The 24,949-nt window shown below is 47.9% G+C and overlaps 1 protein-coding gene across 1 annotated transcript in view; it reads right to left on the bottom strand.

Annotated features, from left to right (window-relative positions):
- The window catches only part of CORO2A (coronin 2A), a 72,802-nt gene extending 52,663 nt beyond the window's left edge, over positions 1 to 20,139 (bottom strand). Inside the window, exon 1 of the mRNA XM_063423749.1 lies at positions 20,058 to 20,139. The gene's annotated coding sequence lies outside the window, so the exon portion shown is untranslated. The remainder of the gene's footprint in view (positions 1 to 20,057) is intronic.
- Between the last annotated feature and the right edge of the window lie 4,810 nt (positions 20,140 to 24,949).

Raw genomic sequence — 24,949 nt, 5'->3', positions numbered from 1 at the left:
GTGAGTCCATTCTTTTTCCTGTCCTTCTAATTCATTTTTCTACATTCTCCCCTAAGGACTTTTCCAAAATTCTTAAGTAATGGAGAGACCATCATCATCCTGCTAAACTTAACCCAGCAAACAGCTGCCTTTACAATTATGCAGCTTTTCTCCACTGTCAAAATTTAATCTCCTTTTGTGCAATCAGTTTCCCTTGCTTCTTATTCTATTTAGCCAGATCACAGGCGAAAGACTCTACCCTTCTTACTGAAGCAAGATTTCCTCCACAGCCTACACACATCTTCCCAGTGTTCCCTGGTTTTTGACTCATTCTCCTTTTCTCAGCCATGTTTTCTGAACAGCTGACAAACTTATCTTCCTTGCTTCCACTCTCTTTGGCTCATCTGCATTTTACCAGAGCAGCTGCACCTAAAACTAGCAGAATACATCTATTCCACTAATATGGATGGACAGAGCCATCCAAGGCTTCCTGTAAAATTTACCAGATATTCTCCATATTTATAATTTTCTTTCTACAGCATGTCACTGAGTTGTGTTGGAATTAAATGCAGCCTTTGGATGCTTTTCTGCAGAACTCCACTGGGCCTGATGGTACTGCATTATCTGAAGACCCAAACCTCTCTCTGCTGAACAGCACCTCAATTTTCCCATGCCGTTACTTCAGCTCCTCAAGGCAGTTTCAAACCAGAGCCTTGTCATTCTGCAAGCTTCCTGCTCCTCCTGGTTTCCTGTTTATTGTTTATTCCTTTGTCCTAATTGCTAATAAAAATACAAAAAGCATCAAATGTCAGGAAGAACCCTGCAAAATTCTTCTCAATAAGTGCTCACATTCTGATACCAATGTGTCATTGGTAAGCTCTCCTCTATAAATCTCTCACCAGACTTACATATACCTGACAACAGACAGATGTACATAGTGCATATTCCCTTAATTGTGTGGAATAACATTATTCTAGAGTCAAGATAAATGATCCCACATCCACTGGGCTTACCACCCTCTGGAAGATGAAATCAGAGTTGACACGATTGGTCCCCATGCTCACGCTGCGTTTTTCATCTCATTATTTCTCCCATGTGTTCCACTTTTTCTTCTTATTCTGATGCCCTCTTTATAAAGAGTTTCAAGCTTCCCTGTGTTTAGAGTTCAGCAGTCTCCTCCACCCTCTGGAGGGTCCTCAAAGAAAACCTGTTAATTGCTCTGAGTTAATTTCAGACAGTTCTTCATGTGTGCTGCAGCTCACATGGACTGGGGTCCCCACACATCTTCCATGAGCACTGTCCAACATCACCTGCCCCACTGTGGTCCAAAGTACCACTCCTCCCTTCTTGCTGTTACAGGGGAATTCAGCCGGGCTTGGGGAGGGCTCTGCATTTGTCCCTAGAAGAATCCAGGGTGGTTGGAAGCTGTGACCTCCACCAGACTGGACGGCACTGCTGAGCTGATCACAGGGCATCACTTAGGCAGCAACTCACTGGCTAAGCAACCAGTATCCCAAGAACCCACTGGGATCCCCTGACTGGGCTGCATGCAGGACATTAAAGTGCTTGTTGTTCACAGCCTACCAGGAGTGCAAGTTCACCAGGACCTCCAAGCTTTTGTTCTCCTGGGGCTCTGGGAGCAGGTTTTTCCAACACACAAAACTAAGCTCCATGTCCAGCACAGCCAGCATCTGTGTCGTTAACAGATCACTCAAGAAAGCCTTATCTGCAGCAGGAGAAGACCACCTGTCTCACCTGTGACTGGACATCTGAAGCAACACCCAGGAGCCCAGATTCAGAATCAGTGAGCCAGAGAACATTTCCTGTCACAGCCTGCCTTCTCAGGCTGCACAAAATCTTGCTGCTCCTACTACGGAAAGTCAGGCCTGCAGAACAGTGCAACCTCACAGCTCTCTGCAGAACAGGCAGTCTCACACTTCTGCCTACACTAGATTTGGCTCTGCACACCCACAAACGTCCCTGTGCAGATGTGATTCTCTAAAGGCAAGATGGGGATGAAAGCATCTTCTCCTTTCCCCCTGTGAGACATACCTCCTTTGGATTAGTTTCTGCATGCCAAGGAGGACCAGCAATACTGGTGTGATTGTATTAATATAATTACAGGCTTTAGCTTCTGTTGAAAATGTATTCCCACATAAACAGACCTGTGGTAGTAACAGGATAAGCAAAGGTGTCTGTGTTTTGCAGTACACAAAAAGCAACAGCTCTAGAAATCCAGAGACCAACTACAGCTCACACCTTACAGCTCAGCAGATAACACCAACTATTCCTCCTTTTACTCCAGCCATAGCTCTTTAATTTCAAAATAGAAATTGTCCTTTCCTGCCCAGGAAAGAGGTGGGGAATTGCTCCCTGAGAACACTCTTCAGAACATTTATGCATTACCTTTGCAAGGAATCAGTCATGCACCTCTTAAGTCCAGCATGTCTGTTGTCCTTTGTCAGTCACTTCCCTGCACCCAGCAGCACAGTCAGAGCACAGCCACAAGCACACAGAAGCTGTGCCACATGCTGGGCTACGCTGGGCAATCCACTTGCCCTGGCGTGTCCATTTGCCACATCCATGTTACTAGTTTGCTGGCTCCCACCCTCACCCAGGCAATGTTTTTAATTTAATTTAATGCTCTCGGGTTTACTTTTTTGAGTTTGCTTTTTTCTTTTTCCCAAAAATCCACCCACACATGCTTCCATCTTCAAAGATGGAATACAAGTACACCCTCAAAAAGACAACCCTGAAGGCAGACAGAGGAATGTCAGTGTTATGTACAATTTGTAAAACACACATGAGAAACAGTTTCCTGTTTTATTACAGTATGTGTTGAGTTTCTGCTTCAAGACAAAATCAGAGCCCTCAGAATTTCATCACCAGACACCAGCCTTCTGGCTCAGATGCCAAATAAGAACCAACCATTCTGTTTCTGGACTTGCTTTACACAAACCTATGACACCAAGTGGCTTGTGAGCCTTTCAGCTTATGCTGGGTTCCCCTCACAACCATGGACACTCTCCTAGGCATAGGAGACACTCTCTCCTGCAATATGGTAGGTGACACACCCCTAATACACCTTGCCATCCAAATTCCACTTCTGTGCCACAACGCTATCAAGGGGAAATTACCAGTAATAAATTCCTTTGAAACCAAAGTCAACCAGCCCATATAATTATACAGCAACCCAGAGCTTTCAATACCATCTGCACGTGTCATCTCAAACAATACTACAAGCTCAGAGGCTGCAGGTTGATTGTTACAAGAGTAATAAAGAACACTGATATGGTGGCTTTCACCTCTTTGTTCGTGATTTGGTTGCACCTAAATGCAGGGCAGGTCTGGAGACATGCATCCATGTCTCTTCCACAACTGTGATCTGAGAAGGAAAGGTTGCCTTGGAGGTGAGGTTTATCAGTTCAGAGTCCCCAGACAGAGAAACTAACCACCAGACCACAGTCCTGACCATGTCACTTGACAGCCAGCTGCTAACAGTCACGAAAGAGAGCCACAGAAAAAGACATGTTCCTAGGCTGGCTTCTGTGTGTTCAGTCTCCAGAACAGCATCTCAGGCAGTCCACTCACAAGCACAGACACTGCAGTTTTGCCCCCACGTGCTGCAGTTTTGCCTCTTCACACAAGAACACGGCCCGGGTACCAGAGCACTGCATGCTGAACGCTGCCTGAGGCCTTCCCACTGCAGCCAGAGTGCAGAAATACAGGACCTGTGTCCCTCAGCCCTGCTGCTGCTGCTGGGTGCCCCAGCATCTGTGCACAGCAGAGGGAATCTCACGGGTAAGGCTATTGAATATGCAATAACGGAGAATCCAAAGTGGGACACTTACTGCAGACACTTGAGCCGGGATAGGGAAGCAGTTTAAGCTGGTGCCACAAGAAGACTGAGTTACTGATGAAGTCTTGCAAACAGGGCCAGCCTAGCAAGCAGTTTTGTATGAATAATGCATTAAAAAAGAAAAAAGAAAAAAAAAGCTCCGAATAGTTTTTGTAAACAAGAAAGGAGGTGGAGAGCCATTAACTAAGTGATCTCACATTCCTCGATTTGCTTTATCAATCTCAGTATTCAGAAAAAAAAAAAAAAAGCTTAAGAGCAGTCCAGGCTCTCCAGTGAATCAAGAAAACCACACAAAGGACCGTACCACTCCTCACAGCCTCCAGGCTCTACATTAGCTTTTAGCAACGGTATCTACCACATGAATAATGCAACACGTCTTCCAGAGCATCTGTACTCCAATCAATCCACAGTAGCAAATAAAAACCTTTCAGCACGCCTTTCTATCAGGCAGCAGGACCTTTTTACAGCGGCTCAGAGGCATATCCTTGCAAAAACAACGCTATCTGCGACCCAAGCTGGAAGCTTTTAAATCGGCCAGCTGGGAGCCAGCCTTTTAAATCAGCCGTCCTGCGATGGGCCTCGATTTTATCAATTGCCTTTCTTTGTCTTTTGTTCCGTAAGGATCCACACCCACCGTTCCGGGGCTCAGATTAAGGGAGCTCAGACTAAGGTTTCAGCCGGTTTTCAGAAGCGGACACGTGTCTCTTCCCAAGGGCAGCTCAGAGCCTGCAGCCCGTCCTTCCCAAGAGAGACCTCGTGGCCCCGCCGGACACACAGCATACTCACCACATCCCTCTCCTGCACTGTAAAGCAGCCTCATCATGAAGCATGGGCAAAGACCCTTCACCAAGCATCAGTCAGATGCCCCAAGCTGAACTTTCAAAAGCAGAACAGGTGCTAGACAGAAGCGCCTTGTCTGTGTCCATCACCAGTGCTGGTTTGAGCATTGCTCCTCTGCAGAAGCACAAAGGTCCCTTCTCCTGGGCAGCCCACCAGGACTTGTGGGAACTGCTCCTGTTACCACAGACAGCAGCAGCCCATCGTGCAGGCTACGGGCTGCCCGAGGAAGGGCATGCCACCACTGCAGGTGGACCAGCATCTGCAGAAGCAGTGGGGGACAAAATGACAGCAGCAAGCAAGAACTCAAAGAACAACATATCCTCGCAATGTTGTCTTTCATCAGAAAACCCAGCTCTAAATAACACTCCAAAATATTTGCAGCTCTCCAGGCACTGATACTCAAATATGGTGCCCTGGTTAAGCTGACTGTGGAAAACAAATAGCTCTGCCTGTAGAATAAACATTGCACAAGTAGAGAGGACATGAAGTAGGAAGGTGAAGGAGTCACTCAAAACTAAAATAATGAGTTGGTTTCTTTATCCACAAAACAGGAAGGTCAACAGCTTTCTCTGAGAGTGCACATCAGCCCCTCTTGCCCCTTATTTTTGGTGCACACTGGCCGGGGCAGGACTGGAGGTCTCATGTGAGTCCTTGCAAGGAGAGGTGTCAGCCCTTCCCCCACACTGGCAGTAGGTCAAAGCTTACACAGAGGGTACCACATGGACACAGTCTCAGGAGAGGTGAGACAGTGGCTCCTCCACTGACACAGGCATCTTCTGCTCAGACCATAAGCAGAAGGATATTTCAGTACTATTGCATCCCCAGTTATTGGCTTAGGCTGGGAAAGGCAAACATTGCACAGAGACCCAGGCTGTACTGAGCAGAAAGACTCCAGAAACCCGCTGCACCCATCCACCCCACAAACATCATCACCAGCTGGTACCACATGGTTTGTCTCAGAGCATCGTCCTAGTGATGGAACCCAAGGCTGCCCAGCTAGGGCCAAATTCATGCCACGGTCCCAAGCCTGGAAAAATTCACATCGTGTAATTTTTTTTTACTTTAGAAGATACACCAAGTGTTGTAAATCTCAAAATAATTTTTAATACAAATGTCCAGGGGCAGGCAAAGGCTGCCAGGACAGAGTGAAACAAGACCACTCTTCACAAGACAGGGCTGAGACAGCAAAAATCCTGTGGTCTTCCCTGATGAGTCTTTCAGCTGCACTTGTGTTCAGTCACAAGTTTAAACCAAAATGCACTCCCCACAAGGCAAGCAGCATTGCCAAATGGTATCCAGCATAATAATGCCCTCACGATGACACCTGTCCATGTTACTGCCACATCCCCACTGCCCAGTACTTCTCTTCTGTGATCTTCTGACATACTGGCAAAGCAGGGAGATGGACAAGGGAGCACATGTGCCTCATAAAAATAGCTCAGCCAGGTTATTTTTAACTCATCCCAGCACAGTCAGCAACAATGATGAGGAGCAGCAAAGAGAGCAGAGAGAAAAATTGGCAGAGACCACAGCCTCAGGCAGCTCTGAAGAGGCTCAGACTCTTCTGTCACCTAATCTGGTGGGGAATCCAAGACTGTACTTTGGGTAGAAACGCCCGCCCCCTCAGAACGTTCGGCCCAGAACATTGTGAAGTGTACATCATGAAGTACTGGCTGAATTGTCACCTGTTCTTTATTTTATTGCTGTGGTCACTTCCAGTTTTGACACCAAATATATACTTGAGCCTCCCTGGGACAAGTGAGAGAAGCAAAGAAGAATTACAACAGTAAAGCACACAGAACTGCATGAAAACATGCCAGAAGGCACTTCTGGAGATGCTGAGTCTGTCCTGTCCTCAGCCCACAGCAAAGTTCACTCCAAAGGCTGGTCATGTTACTTAGATGTCCAGCTGTTTGAAAGACTGGCGAGGATGGCGATCCCATTGAGCTCCTTGGGAAATGTACCTCTCTGGAGTCTTGTGGAGAAGCTCAGGCTGCAGTTACTCTGCAGAGTTGCCCAGGTGACTGGTCAAACTTGCTGCCCACCAGGACCCTCACAGCCTTCACAAGAGCTGCTCCTTTCACTGCAGGGAGGGGCTGCACATCAGGGGCAGAGGTTGACTTTTAAATTTCATGGGGGGCTGGTTTTACCCTCATTATAGGCATAAAGCAGTCTGGAGCCTCCAGCTTGCTCAGAAAGCCCAGGAGCTGGAAAGTGCCCATGGAGGGTCTGTTGCCAGACGTTAGACTTCCCTGAAGTGGGCTGACAAGCATCCATTCTTCCCATAAGCTACCGAAGCAGTTCACCCTGGAGCAAGGGAGACTGAGGCACCATCACTCTTACTCCACTGCCAACAGCACCTGGAGCTCTGCTTCTTGAAGGTTCGCACCACTCACTCAGGTACGGGGAGTAAAACATCATGAATCACCCCTGGTCACAAGAGAAGCTTCTTCTTTACTTTTAAGCCAACGTCAGCCAGAAGTCAAGCTGCTGTGCACGGACCACCCCTCAGAGCGTGTGAAGACACTTGTGCTCAGTCAGTGCAAAGTCAGTTTGTGCATCCCAGGAGGCACAGGGGAATACTCCTGGGATGATTCCACACTCACTGGTAGCACCTTTTTTTGGCAGCTCAATCTGTGCCTTCACCACTGAGTTTTCTGCCTCATGTGGTGCCGCACTCTGCAAGCTCTGACTGAAAGAAACATGGTGAGTTGAGGACACAAATGTCTTCAGTCAACATGGCCTTTACAAGATATCATAGTGAATCAGGGGAGTGTGAAGACTAGCAAAACCCAAAATAACTCCAAACCTCAGCTCAGTTTCTTTAGGCTTATCAGAGCTCTCAAGAAGGGCAGGAGGCAGTATTACCAAAGCAGAGGATGGGGCAATGCCAGCCTCTTTGGAGGGTAAGCCCCACCTTCCTCTGATTCACCTCTACCTTTCCAAGATAGCCTGTGTACAGAAAGATAAAGCTAACTTGCAGCATTCTCCAGACACAATACCCTCTTTCACTTTGCTGGTTACCTGGGCAGCAAAGAAAATATTATTGCTTATCAACTTCCTTGTGAGTACTAATGTGCTTCTGAATTCAACAAGAGGCCAAATTCCACCTTAGAGACCTTTTATATGCTGGCAAGGTCCTGCTTCATTACAAAAGAAAAGCAAATAAAACAATCCTGGTTCAAAGAACAATAAAAACTGGAAGCCTCCTCTGCCCCCTTCCCCCCCCCCCCCCCCCACCTGCAAAAACAGCTTAAAAAGGAAGTTATGAACTTTCAGAGACATTGCCACGTTTCTTGTCAGAAAGGCAGCCTTGAAAAACTCATCATCAGATACTCTGCAAGCTCAGCAGTTTCTCCTGAAACTAGAACGCCATGCTTTCACTCTCCTGTTTCACAGAAAGAAGCTTCCTGCTATTCAAGGCCAAGCTGGCTTCTGGGTTTCAGAAACCAAGGTTCAGCTCCCCAGCAAAATGATGCAGCTGCGTTAACCTGCCATGTTCTTTGGCAAGACAAGGACACTTGGTCCCTGTCTTTATTGTGAGGTCTGACCATGCCTGCAGACATCTGGCAGAGTGGTTATCTCTTCTAAAGGCTGTTGTACAGAAGGCTTTCCTTGCAGCAAAGGCTTTCCTTCAGCATTGCTGATTCAAGGGTTCTGGAATGCTCACCTTCAGGGAATCCCAGTATCTTTGTTGCTTGCCCACAAGAGTCCCAGTCAGATGTATCTGGGCTAGGCAGACTTCTTCTCAAACCTCTTTTGCCTACCTGAGCAGTTGTGGCTGCCACCAGAACACAGATAGATGAGAAAACCTGAAGTGGCCAGCAGGATGGTGAGGCAATGGAAATACACCAAGGGCAGATGTTTCTCCTGAGTTCTGTCAAAGTTTGGAGGTTACACACTTCACTTGAATGTCTCAATATGCAGCCCTTACATCTAATATGAGGTCCTGTCACTGCACTCACCCAAGGCTGAAGCTCTATACACAGGCTTGAATGTGATGAGATCCTGGCCAGAGACACCAAGTCTGTATCTCATCTCTGAAACTGTGGGGGCAATTGAAAACTGCTAAAGAGTTGGGGGTGGGGGGCTCCTACATGTCTGGGAAGGAAAGCACAACCACATATGCAAGGGCACAGTGTAAGAAACCCCACCTCTGTGGTCTTCAGTTAAGCCTTGCAGTCAGTCTACCCAGAGCTCTAAATCAGGACAGATGTGGAGCCTTCAAAATCTCTAAGGATGATGGCCTTCACCTGCCTGGTCCCAGTGCTTTCCTGGGGATACCATTTTCTCTAGTGTCTGACCTACTTCCCTCCAGCTGCAGCTTGCATTCTTGGTCTCCTTATTACGTTGTCAGTGCCAAAGAGAGTCTGGCTCTCTAACTGCCCTCCCAGAAGTTGTATCCTTCTGTTAGCAAATGGATTTGGCAGCAAAGGACACAGGTACCTACTACCATAGACCAGAGAAGAACCAGCTGAGAGTTTCCCAGTCATGAGCCAGAATTAGATGGAAATAAATGATCCCTGTCCTGGGGGCAATGGTGGCAGGACTATGTTCCTTGAAAGGCAGCAGGCAGCATCAGAGGTATTCTCTGAAACCCACAGCTGCAGAGTTCTTCCATTTCCCTTACCGCATCATCTGCATGCAAAAAATAGTGAGGGGCCCACGCAAAAGAGAAGTGTGGGAAACTCTCCCACATCCATGCAGTGCCTGTGGAATTATAATTCCAGTTGAGGCTTTTCTCTTTGAGTGGCTGATTATGTCAGAATTGACATCTCTCTATTCTCCATAAAACTCCTAAGACACTTTTGAGCTCTTTAACAGCAGGTGCCACTTATCTGAAGCATGAGCCAGCAAGAGAGTGTGGCAAAGGCAGGTGTCACAGGCACAACAGCCAACACTTTCTTCCACCACGTCATAGACTCATGGAATATGCTGAGTTGGAAGGGACTCATCCAGATCATTGAAATATAACTCCTGTCTCTGGAAAGGATATCCCCAAGAGTCACTCCATGTAAGAGTATTGTCCAAACACTTCTTGAACACTGTAAGGGTTGGTGCTGTGAGCACTTCCCCAGGGAGCCTGTTCCAATGCCCAGCCACCCTCAGGGTAAAGAACTTTTTCCTGATAGGCAACCTAAACCTCCCCTAAATCAGTTTCAGGCCTTCTCCTCAAGTCCTGTCACTGGTCACAAGAGTCTAGATGTCAGTGTCTGACCCTCCTCTTCCTCTCAGAAAGAAGTTGTAATTGCAATGAGGTCTCCCCTCAGCCTCCTCCAGGCTGAACAGACCAAGTGACCTCAGCTGCTTCTCATACGGCTTCACCTCAAGGCCCTTCACCATCTTCATTGGCCTCCTATGGATGCTCTCTAACAGCTCAATGTCTTTTTTCCATTGTGTCACCCAGAACTGCCCCCAGCACTGGAGGTGAGGCCGCCCCAGTGCAGAGCAGAGCGGGACCATCCCCTCCCTTGCCTGGCTGTATCCCAGGACATGGGTGGCCCTCCTGGCTTACAGGGCACTGCTGACTCATGCTCAGCTTGCCATTGACCAGGACCCCCAGGTCCCATTCCATGGAGCTGCTCTCCAGTCTCTTGTTCCCCAGTCTATACCCACATCCAGGTTTGCCCCATCCCAGGTGCAGAATCCAGCACTTCCCTTGTTAAACATCATACTGTTGGTGGTTGCCCAGTCCTCTATTTTATCACAGTTTCTCCAAAGGGCCTCTCTGTCCTCAAGGGAGTCGACAGTTCCTGCCAATATAGTGTCATTGGCAAACTTGCTTAGTATCCCTTTCAGTCTTGCACCCAAGTTGTTATTGAAGATGTTGAGGAGCACAGGGCCAAGGATGGAGCCCTGTGGAAGCCCACCAGTGACATGTCTCCAGTTTGATGTCACCCCATTGTATGGTACCCTATACATCATAAATTTTAAATTTCGGCATTTAGAGCAGCGGTAGCAGGTTGAGTTTTGCATTTTGGTTTTTAGTTTGATTGATGCTGACTAAATGGGAAGACTACCCATGCTTTCCCTGCCAGGGAAATGAGATTCTGTGCCAGTTCATTCACCTGCTGGGCTTGGCAAATATTCTGGAAACCACTGCCATCACTCTGAAACAATTCCATCAGTGCAAATACAAAAGTATTGTTTGGTTCAGACTTGGAGCATGCGTTTGGAGCCAATCTCTTTATTGCTGCCATTCACTGCACTCCAGTTTGCATTGCAAAGACATCTTGGAACATGCAGACAGGATTCCCTCCGGCTGAAATTAAAATCTTTCCAGGATCAAGACCCAGTATGCTCCATCTGCTAATGGAACCAGCTGAGTCAAATTAAAACATCCAAAATGCCTGTGGATATAAAAAGTCCTGGTATTACCTCTTTCACTCTACAAATCTACTTTTCTTGAACTATAGATGTTACAGTTAGCAGAGAGGTGAGTCACTGCACATACACTTCCCTCTCTGTTTGACCTTCAGCCTTACCTGTCTTCATATAGACTACATTCTTTGCCTCCTCTCCTCCAAGTACTGCACTCTTATACTGCTTTTAGGTGTTCCTCAATCTCTGATCATTTGATTCAGCACCACTGCTTTCCTCTGTGACCAGTCTCATTCTCCACACCTCTCCATCATCACACCTCCCAGCAATGAAGATCAGCCTCTCCTCCCACATAGTAGTAGTTTAATTTCTGTATACTTCATTCCTGCCTGCCTCTTCCTGTATCTCGTCCAGTATGAGTTTTGATATGAGTTTTGATCATCTTCTAGGTTTGTCTCACCACATCAGCCTTCTCTTCAACCCTTCCAGCCAGGGAGCACCCCTGGAAGTTCCTCCACATCCCAGCAGACCTCCCTGCGACAGGCTCTCTCTCTTTCTACCACTGCTGCCTTCCATGCCAGCCTATTTCTCCAGCATAGCTGATATTCACACTGACAAACTGATCTTTTCTATGCCTTTGAGTCAGCTCTGGGCATCTGTGCCACACTGACTTTTTGAGCCAAAGGCTTATCTGTCTGTTTAGCCAGCCCTAATGGATTTTCCGCCTGCAGATTCATCTAATGGCTTTTCTTGAACCATATCCCCAACATCCTGTGTCAATGCGTTCCACTGTTTATCTGTATCCTGTAGTTCCTGGGCAATGATAAACAGAGGAACAATCACTCCCTATCTGAACTCTCCATCCCAACATACCACCATATGTGGAAAGCCCTATGTCATATCTCTTTTCAGACATACCTTTTCCAAGCTGAGCAGTTGTCCTTCTCTGCATTCCCTTCTGCACTACCAGGTCCTCAATAAGCTGCAGAAAGCTAGTTTTGCTTGAGGCATTGAAGACCCAGTTACACTATAGATTTATTCAGACACTTTGGGGTTTTGTTTTTTTTTTTTAATCAGTGCAGTAGGAAGGAGGAAAAAATAAAATTTAAATATATATGTATCACAGCCTTTAAAATCTGGCTGTGAATTAAAGCAGAATTCTGAATTCCTGACATAATGCAGGCCAGGCAGCTTGGGATGCTATTTCCATGCCTTAGGCAGCAAAAACAAAGACTGTCTGTGAGAAGAAGAGTGAGAAGTAAAGCAATGGATAGGACACACTGGGTCTCACTGCAGGTATCTGAATATGCAGTTTTCTGTGGATATCTTATATGCCTTCATGAAATTACATTTGTATCTAGGGCTTTCTAGTACCAGAGAGCTTTCAGGCTCCAGAAAACTTCTGAAGACTGGTCAGAGCCAGAGGAGAGTCAGCACTGTGCTTATAGCTCGGCCAGAGATGACAGCAAGTGGGAGTAGTCCCACAGAGGGCTCCCTGAGCGGGCTCAAGGACTGCAGGTGAGTGCTACCACTGCCCTGCATGACACTGCCATGCCAAGGAACTCCAAGCACAGGAAGGACAGGTAATGACACAGGTAGATATGAAATAAAGAAAGGGTTAGTTTAGAAACAGCTCAAAATAAAAATCTGGATTTCTTGGAGGAGTCTTGTTTTTCTGCAGGAAAAAGATTGAAGACACTTGCAGATTTCCAGACTAATGGACTAAAACCACAGTGTTCCACATCTGCCTGTACTGGCAGTGGCCAGTGGCACCAGCACCACAACAACAAAAGGTGTGTGAAACACTTCTAGTACCCTCTATGGTGTCTGTGCCTTTAGTCTTCCAAACTCACACAACTGAGCTTGACTGCAAGACAGAAATTAGAGTACAAATGTTGCTATTTTTTTATATATGTAAGACAAGCTGTCATGAATTCACAGAGAAGTTCATGTTCCAAGTCTATGTCAGTGAAGGAAGTGTAGGTAAGACATTGTAAAACTCTTCTGAAATATACAAAACTGTACATAAAATAGTGATTGGTTTCTCAAAATTGAAAGAAAGACAAGGTAGAGAATTATCACTTCAGTTCCCTCTTTACACATTAAATGCTTTCTCTCAATCAGGATTAAGAAGCCCTGTTCTAGTAACAGTCCATAGACAATTGGACACCAAATCAAAGGTTGCAAAACAAAGAGGTTCCCCAATCTAAGAGCAAGATGAGCTTTAGTGAAATAGGTTTTTTTGAACCCTCAAGGATGACCAAAATATACTCAAGGATATCCTTTGGTATTTTTTTCTTAATTTGGTGGATCAACCTATAAAGCAGATATGTGTGCTGCAGAGAAAGTTAGGAATTCTTAACCACTCATCCAAGTCCAACATGCATCATGAACATTGGATAAGAAACATGGAACACAAGGACCGAGGCAGACTTTCCAGGTGTATTTTAGCTGTGGGTTTAACTTATGGAAACTTCCATTCCTAATATTATTACCAGGTTTTTGCTTCTAACATCTCAGGCAAATTTAGGCTGGGAGAGACCTCCGAAGTGCCACAGCACAAACTTCCAGTCAAAATAGGGTCAGCTTTTAAGTTAAACCAGGTTTTTCATGGCCTTGTTCATGTGAATTCTGAAAATCTCCAAGGGTGGAGACACTAAAGGCAAGAAAACAATCCTGCTAAGCACCTGTCAGGGTAAATGTGAATTCACACCAATCGCAAGAGCAGGTATTGGTCCTACACAGTGCTCTGCCTCCATGAGGTCACCAACCCTTCCCTCTTCAGATCTCAAGTTGACACAGCAAATTAAGTCCTTCTCCACTTACAGTCAACGTTCAAACTGGCTCAGAGGACTTCTGCATTCAAATTGTCATCCCTCCAGCGACCATAAAACGTAACTCAGGAGAGAAAGTTAGCTGTTGTGTTAGGGAACAAGAATACCACCATGGGACCCTAAGGGCAAAGCCCAGCATAACGTCCTGAGAGCTTTGAGAGAGACATGTATGGTCACCTCTGGGAGATGAGAGGCTCCAGGGGTCACAAGCTGTAGAAAAGAAATTTCTGCAGGAGGCCAGGTAGCTGCTCTTTGGCTAATGGCAGACTGAGAGACGTCACCTACTTTCAGAGAACACTGCTGTCTGCACTGAGTGACATTCAGGTGATCATCCTGTTCAAGTTTCTACCAATGCATCATCCTGGGAACCTCTTCCCACGATTCCTCCTCTTTGCTGCTAAAAACACAACTGCCTTATTCTTTTGCCAAGTAATAACTTCTGCTTCCAGCTACCAGCTCTCATTGTGGTTTGTCAGCCCAACTGAAGAATCCATTATCTATAAAGATAGAAGCAATTTTTATCTTTTCAATTCCACAGAAACCAAGAGTTCACCAAAATACAACCACGATACCAAGAAAGACAAAAGCATCAACTTTCCACTTGAGCTTTTACCTATAAAATCTCATAGAAGGTTTGGCTTTTTCTGCTCCAAGACTTGTGTTGCCTGGCAGGATGCATCACACCCAAAACTACTGCACAGGAAATTAATGTATGGCAAGGGCATGAGCCTCAAATAGATGCAAGGGGCTGTAAAGTCAAACCCTTCAATCCCTATTAGCCCTTTAAATAAATGCCATGATTTTTAAAACTGTGAGACACTGAATTCCAATTGATTTCTGTGGAAGATGTCAGATGCCAGGCTATCATTAGCAAAATCAATCTTTTCAATTAACACTCAAGCATCATTTACTGACATAAAGACCTTTTGCAAATTCAAGGCGAAACAGCCATGACCACAGGCAGGAGGGGCAGAAGACAGGCTCTGCTCCTCCCTGACTGCAAGGAAAAGAGCCTCTGTATGTAGAAGCTGAACACTACAAGAGCAGGAACTTGAAGCAATGCTATTCTGATCTTGTTTTTGTTCCTCTATGTGTGTGTTTTGGTTATTCAAATTAAATTAGAGAAAATGGCAGAGAAAAATAATGTGAACTAATTACATTTAAGTAGATGTTAGCAAGACAATCTTTGACTTCTACTGGTCCCTTGCAATTAAAGAGCTGTCTGGATTCTCTGTACCTATTACCCTGTAATTTTGTTGCCAGCACAGGCTCCTTTTACAGAGCAGATAGAATAGAAGAAACCAAGGATCACAAGGAAGATTGGTCCTCCCTGGCATCCTTCACGTTACAGGGGTGTTCCTAAAAACATCAGTGTTAGGCTTCTTAGAAACAAGCACTGCAACTGTGCCAGCAATTCAGGCAAAATGGTAGCTATGCATTTCTAAGGCAATGTGGTTTATGTTTTTTCAAGATTTGTGTATTCTTGCTTGGGGAAAACACTGTGACACACTGGTTTAAATAAGTAGTTTGAAATAACTTCAGTGTAACCATGTGAAAGATGGCTGAGAGCTGAACAGCACCGGCAGATCTGTCAAATTTGATGCAGCCCAGAAAGCAAAACTGCACAGATACCCAACAGGGTAGATGTGGTCCTACAGGATTCAGCACAGATCAATGGTGTGACAATGACACTGGGAGGCATTCAAGGGCAGCCCTTCAGGATTCCTTTTGGCAGATTGGAAAACGTCCTACATGCTAACACTCCCTGGCTAAACAAGGTGAGGGTGGAGTAGGACAGACAGCTGCTCCCAGACCTGTGCTTGCACATGCTCTTGTTCACCTGCTGTGGCAGTCCATATATCAGTCCACAGAGAGAGCCACGTCTGAGGAAAAAGCATTTGTCCACCAAGCACTTCCCATGCACCCTAGCATTGATTCCCAGAAAACCTGGGATGGGATCCAGATATTTCAGACTCTCCCAAGGAGGATTCAGCCCTTTTCACATGCACTCTGCAAGGCAAGTTTAAATCATGGTGTTTGTAGAGCAAGGACTGATTAATTTCGGCTCTTGGGAGTAAGCCCGGTATTTGCCTTGGCCCCTCCCTGCACCTTTTTTTCTGACTGCCCCTGCTCAACTTTATGTACAAGCTCAAGCCACGAGGCTCATATTTCCTTCATTAATGCAACCCTGACATGGACAGCCTTGCCCAGTCACCTTTTTCTGGGAGGAGCTCTTCCCCAGCATTCCTGCTCTCCTGTTTAAGCACAGCTCCCAGAACCACAAGAGGAAGAACAAGATGGAGTTTGGCCTCTGCTGCTTTCCTGGAAGCTATCTTATCAGCTTGCATGAACTTTGTCTTCATCTCAGATAAAAATACCACAGCTGCTGGGATTTTCTTCTGCTTTGTCTTCCTTATCATTTCCCTAGGTGATTTTGTCCCACGGAGGGAGAGAGGCAGTGCAGAGTCATCGGCTGCAACCTTCTCTCTGCAGGTAGGTCCATGTTTCTTGGCACAGAGGTAAAGAGCAAGCAATTCACTAGACTGGAAGGAAACTCTTCAATAAATCGGAGCCCTGAAGGATGCTCAGAAGAAAGAGGGAGAGAGGCACCAAACTTTGGGCACTGCTCTGGAAATTTTGAAACTGTGTGAAGAAGAGCAGGGAACAGGTCAACAAGGGAAGAGAGAAGAGGGCTTGGAGCTGCACACTATCATTGGTCCTACCCTTGGCAGCAGCACGTCTCCAAGCTTTAGGAAGGGTTTTGCTTGGCTGATGGTCGGAAAGTCCTATTTGTGAATTTCAAAGTGCTTTAGAAATAGTAAGCATCAGCATTACTAATAGAGCCCTGCAGGGTGTATTTTCAAAATGGGGAATTGCCGGCAAGCCTGTAATACCACAGCGGGGAAATCCCTGGAAACACCAGGCCAGTCTAGCTTCTACTTACCATCCAGTATAACCCTGTGACTATCAAAATCTCTCAGCCAATACAGCCTCCTGGATGATGTCAAGGTCTTTCCTGTTTCTCCTGAGGAGAGGCAGGAGGCGCGTCAGCATAATTGCAGAGTGCTGCAGGCTGCCTGCCTCAGTCAGCTCCGCAGCCAGAGCAGCCTAACGCGCACCGGCGGGAAGCCCAGTAATGCCTGCAAGTGAAACACGTCCCCACACCATTGCTCCAGCGCCTTCCTGCCACGGGAGCAGGGGACCGGGCCATCTGCGCTCCCGCTGTGCAGCAAGAGGTGGCCGGGCGCAGCTGTTTCATAGCACAGCTGCTGTCCAGCCTCGCCAGGGATGCCCTTGGCTGTGAGCAGCAGTTTAGCAGCAAGGTCCAGCAGCCACCCCGACAGCCCGCTGGCCAACTTGTATGACCGCTGGTGTTTGTAACTGGAAGTCGGGAATATTCAGATAAGGTGCTCGGGTTTTGTAGGGCTTTTTTGTTGAAGCAAACACTTCAAACAAACTTTCCTATGAGAGTGGAGAACAGGGTGTGGCTGTTAAGGAGCTGCTGAGTCCCCTTGAATCAGCCAAGAGTGGACGGTGGGGAAATTATTTGGGACAATTTCTCTCCACACTGTTTCTTCACAGAGTCTCTGTCATACCCTGTCACAGCTCACTCCCCAACGGTTTCCCCACCAAAATCCCTGCGGGGGAAATCAGGATCTAACAAGGTGGCATGAAGATTTCATACTATGCAGCCACTGTGGATCAAGGAATAGAGAAAAGTCAGGGGCAACAAACTGACCACAATTTATGAGGAGCCTGCAAGGTCATGCATAAAATATGGCTTAGCCTGCTCCAAGGCAACTGTCTCTCTCTCGAAGCATCTCCTTTTTTTTTCTGGGATATGCCAAAGCCTTCAGTTCTTCTCCCTAAGCCTCTGTAAGTGAGCACCTGGGCACCTGAAGCTTACAGCACAGGGACTGCTCTGTACTCAACTATTCATCCCAAAACACAGCTCATACCACATTTAGGCATCTGGCAGTCCAGATAGACCACAGGCAAGAGAGAACTGCCTTTGCTGAGGCACCATGAATCTGTTCCAGACACAGCAGCCTACCCAGTGCCAACCCACCCAGAAAAAGACTCACAGAAACCTGCCACAGAATCAGGCAACTGAAAATTCACTCATTATCCAGCTACTAACAAATGTAGCAGACACAAAAATGTTAAAATATTATCCATTACTGGCATTTGCAGGGTGAGAAATTTGCTCAGAGGGGACAAACCAGCACATTTGAAAGGCAGGCAGAAATTAGCCAGACAGAAAAGGAGAATGAGAAACATACAAGATCTGGAGATACCCTGACCTGCTAGCAGGAAATCCACCTGCTGCACAGGCACAGCCAGCAGCCAGCTGGATCAATGGGAGGAAGGTGATCAGTGCTGCTGGTCAGGCAGGCACAGCTGCCACACAGGGGACAGTGGACTCCTTCAGCTCCAGACTTGCAAAACAGGCATACTCAGGCTTAGGTGCTTTCCCTCAGAGGAAGAGGGACCAGGAGGAGCTAAGGGCATAGTTGGGGTGCAGGCAGCACAACTGTCTGGCTCTTTGTCCAAACATCACCAGTACCTGGATCTCGCATTTCGTAGGTCTATGGCAGCTCTGCTAAGATAATAGGCTTTGATTTGTTGCTACAGAGTAACAGATTGAATGAATTTGAAATACTTCTCATCAAAGCTACAATAATAGATGTCATAATGCTAATTCACCGAACAACAGAAGCACAGATGAAAACACATCCTTTTTACCTGTCTCTAAGAAGCAACCAGCTCTCCCCTATCCTGCCTCCCAAAGCTCTAGAGTTTCCTGAAATGCTCACAACCAAAACATGAACTCCCTGGTGTCTCCATCAGTCACTCCCTATCTCTGATCAAACCATGAGAGCTCTCCAAAGAGGGCATGGCCAGAGGAAGAACAAAGGGAACAGCAGGGCTACACAGGCTGCTCCTTTGTTAACCCACTGGGGGGGACCCTGCACTAGGGAAGCTTAAAGGCAATCATCAGTCAACCTTCCCCCAAATGTTCCCTGAATCCTCTGCAGAAATCACTTCCCTTGAGCACCCAAGGGGCCAAAAGAGGCTAAGCCTGTCCAGGTAAATAACTTTTACAAGGACTGCAGCACAGTCTTTCTTCTTAGAAAGTGTAAGTGAAAAGGGCTGGGCCAGGGTGGCGTGGGAATCAGGAACAGACAGGATGCTCCAGAGCACGACAAGGAGGGCACCACTCCTGCAAAGTGAACAATGTGTTCAGATACTGCACATATCTGGCATCACCGGACCATCGGTCTGCAAGGTGCTGTCTGTTACACATCCCTTTGCAACAGCCTGCCTTGGCCCTTGGCAGAGCTGCAGCATCAACGCCAGACGCACGGAAGAAGCAGTCTTCAAAGCTGTGATGCCTGAAAATACGACCCCTTCAAGGTGCCAGTTCCCTCTTCAGGGGGAAGTGGCACCAGGAGATCGCGGTGCCAGAGAGTCATTTACGTGGCTGCCATCATGCTCTGTGCAAGATGTGACCTACCCTGACATCAAGCACCCGAATTCCCCACGACTCCGGAAAAAAAAAAAAAAAAAAAAAAAAAAAAAAAGCCAAATTCAACCTATCACACACACAGCCATAGGTGAGGCTTCTCTATAAATAATAAGCGAAGTTATAAAGATGCCAAACCGTGCCACCGGCGGCACCGGCCAGCAGGGCTGGCAGGAGGCGCAGCCTTCCCGACCAGGCAGCAGGGCGGCTCGGGTCGGCAAGAAGCCCTGTTGCTCCGCGCACCGCTGCCTGCAGACCCCCGGGTCGGAGGGCTCCCGCCGCCGGCTGCCACACCCTTGCAGAAAATCCCGCCGGCAGCTCCCCGCAGGAATAGCCCTGGCGCTGCTGGCGAGCGAGAGAATCTTGCCCGCCGAGGGCGCGACCAGCACCGGCCGCCCCGACCGCGGCCAGCGGGAACGCCCCGCTCCCGCCGCACTCACCGGGGGATGCCCGAGGCCCGCGGCACCGGGCGGCCAAGGCATCCCCCGGCTGCGGGCGGCGGCCCCAGCTCCGCACAAAGCGGGGTGGGGCCGGAGGGAGCTGCGGCACCCCCGGCGCAAGGCGGGCACAGCAGGCTTCCCCCTCCGCTCCCCGGCACCGCCGGGCTCCGCAGGCCCTGGGCCGCGGCAGGTGCCGGAGCCGCCCTCCCGCGCCTTTCCCGGCCCCACGCCCCGCACCGCCACCCGCGCTCTCGTACCTTGCCGCTGGCGGCGGGGGTCTGGACGTGCGCACGGGAGCCGCTCCGCGCCAGCCCGGCCCGCCCGCGGTCCCCGCCCCGGCCCGCCCCCGCGCCGCGCCCCGGGCCGGGAGGTGCCGCCGGGCACCGGGGCTGCCTGGCCCCGCGCGGCTCCCAAGAGCCTGCCCGGGGCGATCAGGCCCGCGGCCGTGCCTGGACCCTGGGCGCAACCTCCCGTGGCCAGCGAGGGTTTCTGCGGTGTTGTGGCGGGGAGAGCCCCTCCGCAGGCACAGCGAGGTGCTCGAGTGCCACTCCGCTACCCGGGGCTTGGGAGCCAGCCCACCCCGGCCAACGGGCACCGGTCACCGCCACCGTCGCCGCTGCAGGTGGGTCCCCGACTCTGTGCCCGGAGGTACATGGTGAAAGGTGAGTGCGTGATTCTCCCACGAGACCGACCTGACAGCGTCAGGATTTTGCCGTCACTTGCAGAGAGAGTACCACAGGCCTTGCATTAGCTCAGAGAGCTTCTGAGGAGACAGGCGCACTGTGCCATATCCTCAGTGTGACCACCAGGTACCGCTCATCCTGAGCACTGCACGCACCCCTGCAACATGTTTTAATGTGCCAGTCTCAGTTGGCAGCCTCTGGCAATCCCTGTCAGATGGAGAGACACTGGCCCAAAGCTGCAGGCCCTTTACTAGTGGCATATGGCTTTAGAAAGCTTCTCACAGAGCTCACATTCAGACTTTGGGGTCAGCTGGTACCTTGGCAGCACTACAAGCCTCCTCGGTGCCCTGAATGGGGAACTGGGTAAGTAGACAGCAGCACCCAAGATGAAATAGCAGAGGAGGTTTCTTTGGCCGGGTCACCTCCTCAGCTAACGCCACTTTGGTCCTGTCTGATTAGTCAGAGTCTGAGACAGCTAGATCATCTACATACTTTAGTCCCATCACTCACTGGGTAGCAGAGGCAGCTCTGACTGAGCTAGCAGCTCTGACTTTGAGACTCAGTGTCCTTCACAAGTGGGCTGCTGCAGGATGAGTGTAAGGGACCAAACAGAAAAACATGACTAAATGATAGCTTGGATGCGGTTACCAATTACCAACTCCTCAAGGCCAAGTACTATTTATCAAGAAGCTGTGTATCAACCTTAGCAGACATAGGCAAGGACAGAAGAGGTAGAGGCCCCATAAACCCTTCCAAAAAATGTCTCAAACACTCTCAACCAAAGCAACAACAGGCAACATAGCAAGAACTGAAATCACTGGAAGAGTAAGAACTGCTGACAATGCCACGAGAGAGAGGCAGGAAGTGTATCCTTAGCCGAAAGGTAATTCCATCAAGGGCAGATCACAACCAACACATTAACCACTGCCTCACTACAGATCCCAAGTCTAGTAAAAGAGGAGACTGCACGTGTGGTGTCATCAGCACACCTGTCAGGACACCTCAATTCCTTTTGGAGAAGAAAAACGATGCCTGTAAAAAGACCAGATTCACTGAATTCTTCAAGGGTGTTGAGCAGAATTTCAGAACCAACCAGCAACCTCTAAGAGTGATCTTCATCCTTTGCTACCAGGTGCTAGCCCAGGACATCCCAGGAAACTGAGGCACTTCAGCAGGTACACCACCAGACAACTGCTGAGAAGCAATGTTCACAGATGGAGCAGATGGACGGAATTCCTGTGGGCGCAAATTGTGGACGCTAGTGCAGCAGCTGTCCTGGGCCTGCCCTACCTACAGGAATTGAGATGACTTCTGGTACCCCTCAGGCTTCTTGCAGTGTGTGCTCACATGTTCCCTATGGAGAAGTACAAGATTGGTCAGGTATTGACGCACAGATGATTTCCAGTGCTTCCTTTAACACACGTTGTGCTCCAGCCCTGATTAAGCTGTAGAAGATTGCATTCAGGATTGACAGGGAGATTAATTTCTTTGTTTAGGGTTACTGGGGGGAAAGAGTTCTACTTACAGCCCTGTCCACTGCAGGCATCTGGCTGTGCTACTCATGTACAAGTGTCATTCCTGAGAGCTGTTTTAGGTGCTGACAAAATGAATGGTTTTGGTCCCCAGTCCCCTTTGAAGTCTTAAACTGGGTGGCTGGGACTAGGGTGTCCTTGATGATTGGAATGAATGCTCCTCTCTGTCTTCTTCCCTGAAATATTTCAACTGGTCATCCAGCAGCAAGAGCCTGGCAGAACAACCACCGCTCACAGCCTGTGTCCACAGAAATGGCTTGTGGGAAAGAGCACTCCCACACTACACTTCTGCTGTGTAAAGAGCCCCCAGTAGCCAACATGTTGGTGCTTTCTGTTAAGACTCAGCAGCAGAAGTTGGAGCAGCATGTTCTGTAACTCTCTGATATCCCACACCATTAAGTGCCAGAAATCAGGCCAAGAGGCAGGCCAGCATCCCAACCATCTCTTTCTGGCCCAAGCAAATGGGAATGGAGAAAGCTTCCACTCCAGCAGAGTTGGTTATGAAGGGGAGCCTGACAGCAGTGCAACAGAACAACACCATTGTTAGCCAGAAACCATCATTGCAGCATCTCAGCCTGTGGCAAGCCAGTAGAAGAGCAGAGCTGGCACCTGTTTTGGCTGGTCTGCACTGCAGAAGCTTTATCAGCATGATAATATTCATGGTGTCTGTGCAGCAATGATGAAGCACCTCACCCAGCTGGGCACAGCTCCCTGGGAGGTCCAGGGTCCTGACTGACATGGAGTGTTTGCAGAAGTGGATGAGAAGAAACAGAAGGAAACCAGCTTTCTGCATGGTGATATACCTTGCAACCCTAGGAAAGGCATGACTGGTTTGTAGACATGATATCCTCAGGTATATTTAATTCAAGGCTAAATTACACCAGCACACAGCCCAGTACATCTGCACTGAAGGGGCGATGCTGCAGCAAGCACTGAACTCTGCTTTATCTCTGTCTGCAGAGGACAAGGGGCCTGACATGTCTCTGGCAGTTCTGGATAGAGACACGTGGAGGAAAATGCTAATTAGTTATGACCAATTAGCTTCATCTTTAACAAAAACTTCACTGGTACCCATTTTTCCTACTGTAATTATTTCCAGCCCCATGCAGTTCACTATCACTAACGGTGCCACATGTAGGGGGGTGGGTGGCATGGAGGGCACAATACCCACCATCTTTGGGACTGATTTAAAGCACCATTGCAATAGTAGTGTAAAACTGGAAGCCTTTTCAAAGTTTGTGGCATTGGCATTTCCCATCATTGTGCAAGGGCTTTTATGATGTTGAAAAATGTTACTGGAAGATGCAGCAACAAACATCAATTGGTTTTAATTTTGCTTTGGAACTGTCCCTCCCTGCAAAATGCTACCCATAGACAATACTTTTCTGCTAACAAAATGACACTGTAAAAGAAAAAAATATAGGCATTATTTTCAGCATGGCATTGTGATGTTGGGCTGAGTACTTCTTTTTCCTAAATGATAAGGACAATAGAACAGAACAACATTTTACTCTTATCAAATAAAGGGAAGAATGTAGTTTTGGAGAAGTATACAAAACAAGTCATGCAAAACACAACAGGATGCCAGCTTAGCTTTGCAAAGCTGACAAAGCAGAAGTTATGCAAAGCAACGATACTGCACTTACTCAGAATTGGGGTTGAGGAACAGGCACCTATAAAGGACACTGGACATTGAAGACAAACCCCAAAGAACCATATAAGGACTTCCAAAAAGAGGGTGTGACTATGTAAAATGAACTAATATACATACATCAAGTAAGCAAGGATAGCCAATGAGTATGTATATCATCAGTGTGTATGATAAAAACTCACAGTTTTGAGCATTTACCCAATGCTCCAGGCACTCAGAGGAAGGATTCTGCAAGTGATCAGCACACTGCAATAAAAATGCTGCTTTCTAATACTCAAAACTGTGTTAGAAAGTTTTTATCTGGCCGATTTTGGTATTACAAGAGGGCTTGAAATTTAATTCTACTTGCATCGGATATTGTTTCAAGTCTCCAAGCTTCCAACAGCTTGACCCCAGAATGTGCCAGAGGTTCTGTGTCATGAAAATTAAGCTCAAAACCAGAGCAGATACTGATCCAACAGCTGGAGTCTCAAAGGCAGACTTTGCACTTCACAGGAAGCTGTCATTTAATAACAAGGAGAAATAGGGACTTTGTCTCAAAGGCAGTGGACCATGTGACCAAAGCAAACATCTGGCTGCAGCAGAGCAGGGGACCTTTCACCCCGAATGTGTCACAGCTAGGGATACCTTCTCTTCCACTGACTAACATGGTGTGCTGGTTTCCCCTCTGGAGAGCTCCCGAGGTTGAACAGAAAGCAGGCAGATAATCTCATCACTTAACATTTCTGTGCAGGCCACAGCCTCTCACTGAACTCTAGGAAAGGGGTTAAATTATCTCAGATGGTATTATATTGTATCAGCTCCAGCACTGTGGCTTGGTCATGGGAAAGTGGTTTGCCTTCTTGCACTTGGCATGTCCCTAGACCAAACAGAGCTGATGGTTTATTAAGGAGCCCTTAGCACTGGGAGACGGCTGGAGAAGTCTCAGCATTTTATCAGACGACATGTGGGCTCTTAAATGGGAAGAGAGCAAGGCCCAGACCTTGTGTCTGTGATGGTGGCAGGAGATTGCCTGCAGACTGGAAGAGAAACTCAGCACTGCGGTATAGCTCCTGCTACAGGGTGTTGTTGTCATCCACCCACGGAAAATGCCTTGCCCCTTAGCTCTCACCTTCAACCTGGATGAGAAGCTCAAACTTAGACTAAACATTAACCCAGAACCAACCTTGCTAGTAGTGCCTCTTGCCACAGCAGCATGCCAGAATACTGGGCTTAGCTAAAGCATAGGGAGGTACGGACCCTGGAAACCCAACACCACGCAGGCCAAAAATGGGTAAAAAAGG

Source organism: Prinia subflava, chromosome Z, assembly GCF_021018805.1.
Source record: "Prinia subflava isolate CZ2003 ecotype Zambia chromosome Z, Cam_Psub_1.2, whole genome shotgun sequence".
NCBI classification, from domain to species: domain Eukaryota; kingdom Metazoa; phylum Chordata; class Aves; order Passeriformes; family Cisticolidae; genus Prinia; species Prinia subflava.
This window is presented reverse-complemented; position numbering and strand designations above follow the sequence as displayed.